The following is a 7500-nucleotide window of genomic DNA, read 5'->3' as shown; positions in this document are numbered from 1 at the left end:
GAACGTAACGGTTTCTTTTTATTTTTTTTTTAAATTTTTTCCACCGGACCTAGCTGACTGGGACGTTGGCACTTTGAATTGTTTCGCACTGCTCCAAAAGTGCCGAAAGTACCGAAAGTTCCTTTCGCATTAATTCCATAATAAGCGTTATAAGGTACGTATATTCTGGCATAAATCGATATATTCTAATTAAATACATCGGGATTAAGCGTTAATTTTGTTCTTGAAACGTTCTAAAAAGTTTCGAATTGCACATTGGGACATGGAAAAATTTCCGTATCGAACACGTTTTTTCGAGTTATCTCGCTTAAAAGTGTTACAAGGTAGGAATATTTTTGCATAAATGGACGTATCTCGACGTTTTACGTCGGGATTAAGCGTTTATTTGGTCGCTGGAACGTTTTCTAGAAACGGAACTATGCGACGGGACGTTGGGACTTTGAAGAAGTTCGGCCGGTGCGAAAAGACCGAAAAGGTTTTTTCGAGTTATCTCGCTTAAAAGTGTTACAAGGTAGGAATATTTTTGCATAAATCGACGTATCTCGACGTTTTACGTCGGGATTAAGCGTTTATGTCGTCCCCAAGACCTTCTACAAAGTTTCGATTTTTTCGTTGGGACTTTGAAAAATTTCCGTATCGAACACGTTTTTTCGAGTTATCTCGCTTAAAAGTGTTACAAGGTAGGAATATTTTTGCACAAATGGACGTATCTCGACGTTTTACGTCGGGATTAAGCGTTTATTTGGTCGCTGGAACGTTTTCTAGAAACGGAACTATGCGACGGGACGTTGGGACTTTGAAGAAGTTCGGCCGGTGCGAAAAGTCCGAAATGGTTATTTCGAGTTATTTCGTTAAAAAGCGTTATAAGGTATAATTTTTTTGACAGGGATCGTTATATCTCTATTAAATACAATCGGATTAAACATTTTTGTCGAATTTTTTGAAAAATTAGCTTCCGTCGGACTGATACGACTGGGATATTTTTGCAATTTTTTCGTTAATTAATGTTACAAGGTATATATCTTTTTACATATTTCGTGTTATTTTAACGTGTTTTAATCGATTATAAAGTTATTTTTCGTCCATAGTCGATAAAACTGTATGTTTACTGATGCAATTTTTCGGTGAAAAAAAAAATTAATTTTTTGGTAAAAATGCATTTATAATATGTTAATAATGCTTGTGGTAAAATATTTCGATGGTTGGATATCGCCTTTATATAGTAGTTATTGAACGTGCGAGCGACTAAGTTCCAGCGTCCCTTCCGAACGGTACGTTGCTACGGAGGTTTTGCACCATAAGCGCGCGGCCGCTAGCCCGACCGGCGCCGGCCTTCCGGCCGGCCCCTTGGTATCTATAAGAGAAGCGTCGAGCCGGACGGTTCGGTCGGAACAGCGCTGGGCGCGTGGCTATTCTACGGCCTCGGTTGAGAATTCAGTCACCGCTCCTCGAGTCTTAGTGTATTTTACGCTATTTCTCGACTGTTCCTCCGTTCTCGTACTGGTTTTTTCTCTACACTGCTGCGCCGCGGGTCGAAGTCTAGGACGTAATGACCGTTAACGTGGCAAGCTTCCCCTTAGTCGGGAAGCTGGTGACCTGTGTGCACGTATTTGACAAAAGTTGGATGCGTGTGTGCTTGTACTTACGGAGTAGCCATTCTTGCAGAGACCATCGGTTGTAAGCTATTTGTAGCTGCACGATGGTCCTTTTGGCGTTCTGTAGAGTGCGTTATCTTCTGGTAACGCGTCTCTACAGAGGTGTTGAAGCTTATAAAAGAATATTCTTACGGTATGTCCAGCATGCGTATACGTGCTTTACCGCTAAGTTATATTCTACGAGAGAAGTTGGAGGAGAAAAGTTACAAACAGAAATAATTCTGTGAAGTATGAATCTTTGTATCGATATATGATGGTGAGAGAGGAGGAGAATTAAAGTGGCTGAGTGACGTTGTTACTGAACCATGGAACGTTGCTCTCTAAGTCATATTACATATATATATAAAATGAAAAGTCTCGTCGTACGGTGCTTACGTCCCACCTACGACACAGAGAGAACTTTTAAACGAAAATGCTGGTTTTTGGGAATATATTATAAGATCCCTGGTTGATCCTGCCAGTAGTCATATGCTTGTCTCAAAGATTAAGCCATGCATGTCTCAGTACATGCCGCATTAAGGTGAAACCGCGAATGGCTCATTAAATCAGTTATGGTTTCTTAGATCATACCTACATTTACTTGGATAACTGTGGTAATTCTAGAGCTAATACATGCAAACAGATTCCGACCAGAGATGGTAGGAATGCTTTTATTAGATCAAAACCAATCGGTGGCGGATGGCTCGTCTGTCCGTCCATCGTTTGTTTTGGTGACTCTGAATAACTTTGTGCTGATCGCATGGTCATCTAGCACCGGCGACGCATCTTTCAAATGTCTGCCTTATCAACTGTCGATGGTAGGTTCTGCGCCTACCATGGTTGTAACGGGTAACGGGGAATCAGGGTTCGATTCCGGAGAGGGAGCCTGAGAAACAGCTACCACATCCAAGGAAGGCAGCAGGCGCGCAAATTACCCACTCCCGGCACGGGGAGGTAGTGACGAAAAATAACGATACGGGACTCATCCGAGGCCCCGTAATCGGAATGAGTACACTTTAAATCCTTTAACGAGGACCAATTGGAGGGCAAGTCTGGTGCCAGCAGCCGCGGTAATTCCAGCTCCAATAGCGTATATTAAAGTTGTTGCGGTTAAAAAGCTCGTAGTTGAATCTGTGTGTCACAGTGTCGGTTCACCGCTCGCGGTGTTTAACTGGCATTATGTGGTACGTCCTATCGGTGGGCTTAGCTCCTCGCGGGCGGTCCAACTAATATCCCATCGCGGTGCTCTTCACTGAGTGTCGAGGTGGGCCGATACGTTTACTTTGAACAAATTAGAGTGCTTAAAGCAGGCTACCTTCGCCTGAATACTGTGTGCATGGAATAATGGAATAGGACCTCGGTTCTATTTTGTTGGTTTTCGGAGCCCCGAGGTAATGATTAATAGGGACAGATGGGGGCATTCGTATTGCGACGTTAGAGGTGAAATTCTTGGATCGTCGCAAGACGGACAGAAGCGAAAGCATTTGCCAAAAATGTTTTCATTAATCAAGAACGAAAGTTAGAGGTTCGAAGGCGATCAGATACCGCCCTAGTTCTAACCATAAACGATGCCAGCCAGCGATCCGCCGAAGTTCCTCCGATGACTCGGCGGGCAGCTTCCGGGAAACCAAAGCTTTTGGGTTCCGGGGGAAGTATGGTTGCAAAGCTGAAACTTAAAGGAATTGACGGAAGGGCACCACCAGGAGTGGAGCCTGCGGCTTAATTTGACTCAACACGGGAAACCTCACCAGGCCCGGACACCGGAAGGATTGACAGATTGATAGCTCTTTCTTGATTCGGTGGGTGGTGGTGCATGGCCGTTCTTAGTTGGTGGAGCGATTTGTCTGGTTAATTCCGATAACGAACGAGACTCTAGCCTGCTAAATAGACGTAACTTATGGTATCTCGAAGGCCCCCGGCTTCGGTCGGTGGGTTTTTACTACCAACGTACAAACAAATCTTCTTAGAGGAACAGGCGGCTTCTAGCCGCACGAGATTGAGCAATAACAGGTCTGTGATGCCCTTAGATGTTCTGGGCCGCACGCGCGCTACACTGAAGGAATCAGCGTGTTTTCCCTGGCCGAAAGGCCCGGGTAACCCGCTGAACCTCCTTCGTGCTAGGGATTGGGGCTTGCAATTATTCCCCATGAACGAGGAATTCCCAGTAAGCGCGAGTCATAAGCTCGCGTTGATTACGTCCCTGCCCTTTGTACACACCGCCCGTCGCTACTACCGATTGAATGATTTAGTGAGGTCTTCGGACTGGTGCGCGGCCAATGTGATAAGCATTGCCGATGTTACCGGGAAGATGACCAAACTTGATCATTTAGAGGAAGTAAAAGTCGTAACAAGGTTTCCGTAGGTGAACCTGCGGAAGGATCATTAACGATATAACACAAAAACTTAAAGAATTTGACTTGAACACTTGAAAAATACGAAACTGTATAAGTCGGTAAGGAGCCGTACTCCTCCTATATCGACGAACCAAAGTATATACGACGTATCAACAAGCTATATACTTTAACAAAGAACAGTTAAATTCGCCCGGAGCGTGGCTTACTCCGTTGGCAAAATGATGAAAAGACATAAGGAGGAGACGACCCTCCAGCTACGAAACTATATGAAGAGAAGGTGGCACTCTCTCTCGATCATCGGGATGAAGAGATACATATATATATATATATATATATATATACATACATAAACGAATTCGAGGCGCCTGCGTGAGGTCGTACACAGAAAGACCCGCCGTCTGCGAATATTATGATTTTATAATAAAACTATAAATGGGAACTTGAGCTTTCGAAAATTAAACTTTGACACGAATATCGAACGAAAAATTACGAATGGAAACCACCCGTAAAGAGAAATGAGATCGAGGCGCTTGCGTGAGGCCGTATACAGAAAGACCCGCCGCCACGATCTCGTATTTTTTTTTTTGCGTCGTGGAGACCGTACAAACGAATAACAAAATCTCTAAAGTGCCTCGTGTCGGAGAGATCATGCTCGCCTATTCTCTTCTATGTTTCGTGGTCTGTGTTGCGTTTGCTCTCCTCCTAGCAACGGGACATCGAAGACTCCTCTTTGGGATCGAACGAAGCGACTAAAACGAGTCGACGAGAGCGAAAGTACGAGTAGCGAGTCGCGCATGTAGAAAGGATACCGACATATCTTCGAAGGTTCTCTTCGAAGATCCATGGATACCTTATGCGCGTCGACCTTTCGTCTCTTTCACCGCTCTCGGTCGTTCTCGAAACGTGCTTCCTACCCATAGGGCGTGTGTTCTTCGTATGTCGTTTTGTTCGAAATAACGAAACCACTTGTAACATACTCGTGGATCGGGTAACCTAGAACGAAAACGCATTGCGTGGATGTTGGCCCGCTATGATAATGATGATGATGACGATGACTATGATGACGATGCGTAGCAACGATTCGTAACTAGTCTAGCCGAAGTTGGTTCAGAGGGGACCGCAGGCTGTCTACCCTCGATGTCGTGAGTCGGACACCCGTGCCGTCGCTAGAGTTTTTTCAAAGCTCGGCTTCTGGATATTGGGAAGAAAGACCGCTCGAGGACGACGGCTGCGCGTGCGTCCCATCGAATTTTTTTTTTTTATACCACCTGAACGACTAAAGTTTCGTCTAGTTCGTCGCATATAACCCGTTCAGAGGGGACCGCAGGCTGTCTATCCTCGTTGTCGTGAGTCGGACACCCGTGCCGTCGCTGAAGTTTTTTCAAAGCTCGGCTTCTGGATATTGGGAAGAAAGACCGCGCGAGGTAGATGGATGCGAGTCCCATCGAATTTTTTTATTTTTTAAAAAAAACAATCACCTGAACGGAGATGTGTTCTCTTTCGTCGATTTTTCACGCTTTGAGTCGTCGCGATCGCCATCCGTTCGGAGGAGATCGCCGACTTCGAAGCCTCGATGTCGTGAGTCGGACACCCGTGCCGTCGCTAGAGTTTTTTCAAAGCTCGGCTTCTGGATATTGGGAGGAAAGACCGCTCGAGGCCGAGGGTCGCGCGAGTCCCATCGAATCTTTACATCACCCGAACGATGGAGGCGCACGCTCTTTTTCTTGAATAATTGGACGAGAGGAATGCATATCGTATTATATATACACACACACACATATATATATATATGGGCTAGCCACCGTGCGTATTTCTTCGCGAGATCGTGTGCTGCACAGAGGATTCAGAATCGGGTGTTATATCCCCGTCGTTTCCTGACGAACGGAGCTTCGATCTCGATGGTTGTTATATATCATAATGTACTTTTCGCCCGGCCGGCGGACGCGCGTATCTTCGCGCGTTCGTCGGATTTCATTTTCGAACGTTTTCGTGTCGTCGATCTTCCGGCGACTTCTGCGCGTCCGATTCCCGTTGGTCGGTCGTGTCGGATCTCGGCTTCGCTCGAACCGAGTATTAAGAGTACATGGAGTACAAGAGTTTTAAAAAATATATGAAAAGATTACCCTGAACGGTGGATCACTTGGCTCGTGGGTCGATGAAGAACGCAGCTAATTGCGCGTCAACGTGTGAACTGCAGGACACATGAACATCGACATTTCGAACGCACATTGCGGTCCACGGATACAATTCCTGGACCACGCCTGGCTGAGGGTTGCTCACGTAAACCTAAGACTGCTTGCGTTGCGTGTCGTTCCTCTCTATCTGTCTCTCTCTGTCCCTTGGTGCCTTCGACAACCCGCCGTCGTTCTTACGATACGTAGAACGTTTCAGAGTCGGAGGAAGCGCACGAAGAAGGATACGAACAAGAGCGGACGCGAGAGAACGTACGCGACGTACGAGCGATTGTTGGACGCTCGTCGGCGTTCGTCGCGGTCGTGTCGAGACCGTGCAATTCGTACGCATGCTCGATATATAAACTATCGTGTTCACGGGAGACACTACGAAACTCTACCTCTGTCTCTCTCTGTCCCTTGGTGCCTTCGACAACCCGCCGTCGTTCTTACGATACGTAGAACGTTTCAGAGTCGGAGGAAGCGCACGAAGAAGGATACGAATAAGAGCGGAGAGAACCGTCACGGACCTGCGTGAGTGCTAGCGGCGTCGTGAGTCGTCCTTTCGTACGACCGCCCGCTTATGCACCGCTTCGTGTCGGTTATCGAATATATTATATATATATATATATATATATATATATATACGTAGTGTTGTCCTCGTGACCGATTTTTTTTTCATATCAGCAGATTTGCATACGTTTGCAGGTTTTCGATGAGCACGATGTCCGCGCCCCCGACGTCGTCTTAAATGAATATTATTTTGGCGAGACTGAGAGAAAGCAAATATGGGAACTCGGTCGAGAGAGGAGAGAAGGAGAACAGCCTCAGATAAAAGTAAACTTGGTAACGGTGCGGAATTTTGCCGTACAACCGTCTTTTCTTAAGACGTTTTACTCGAATAGCCCCAGGGATCTAATGCCCACTCCGTCTCTTCGTGCGTAGAGATATACTCTGCGCGAGCGACTGACAACGACGAGGACCGTCGCATCGATGGGTCGTCGTTGCGTTTAACATACTCTGTGCTTGTAATTTATCCCCGAAAGAGAGCCGTAGATCCGGGAACGCACACGTGATTTCTTCGAGCGCTGATGACTTAGGGAGATGATCCCCAGGCGTTGCGCGGAGATCGGAGAGTACGCGTTACTTGTATCGGGACGAATTTTCCCCGTCGTTCGCGTATCTCTCTGCCCGCCGGCCCTGGCCCAAAGCCACGTTCGTCGGAAATCGTAGAAATCGTGTGCGAACTAGCGCGTGTCTATGATCGGCTACGGGTGTTTTACCAAGCTCGAGGTGTTGCGCAACGTTTCCGTACCTGACGAAGATGCGCACGAGAGTCCG

The 7500-nt window shown here is 46.5% G+C and overlaps 2 non-coding genes across 2 annotated transcripts; both read left to right on the top strand.

The window, feature by feature from the left end:
* The first annotated feature begins 2096 nt into the window (after positions 1 to 2096).
* Positions 2097 to 4019, top strand: LOC126928464 (small subunit ribosomal RNA). The gene has a single exon (XR_007716690.1). It is a non-coding gene; the product is annotated as a small subunit ribosomal RNA (ribosomal RNA).
* Positions 4020 to 6108: 2089 nt separating this feature from the next.
* LOC126928461 (5.8S ribosomal RNA) lies at positions 6109 to 6263 on the top strand. Its single transcript, XR_007716688.1, has one exon. It is a non-coding gene; the product is annotated as a 5.8S ribosomal RNA (ribosomal RNA).
* The last annotated feature ends 1237 nt before the right edge of the window (positions 6264 to 7500 follow it).

The sequence above is a fragment of the Bombus affinis genome, unplaced genomic scaffold, assembly GCF_024516045.1.
Source record: "Bombus affinis isolate iyBomAffi1 unplaced genomic scaffold, iyBomAffi1.2 ctg00000966.1, whole genome shotgun sequence".
NCBI lineage: Eukaryota > Metazoa > Arthropoda > Insecta > Hymenoptera > Apidae > Bombus > Bombus affinis.
Note: the sequence above shows the minus strand (reverse complement) of the source record. Positions and strands in the feature narration are given on the sequence as shown.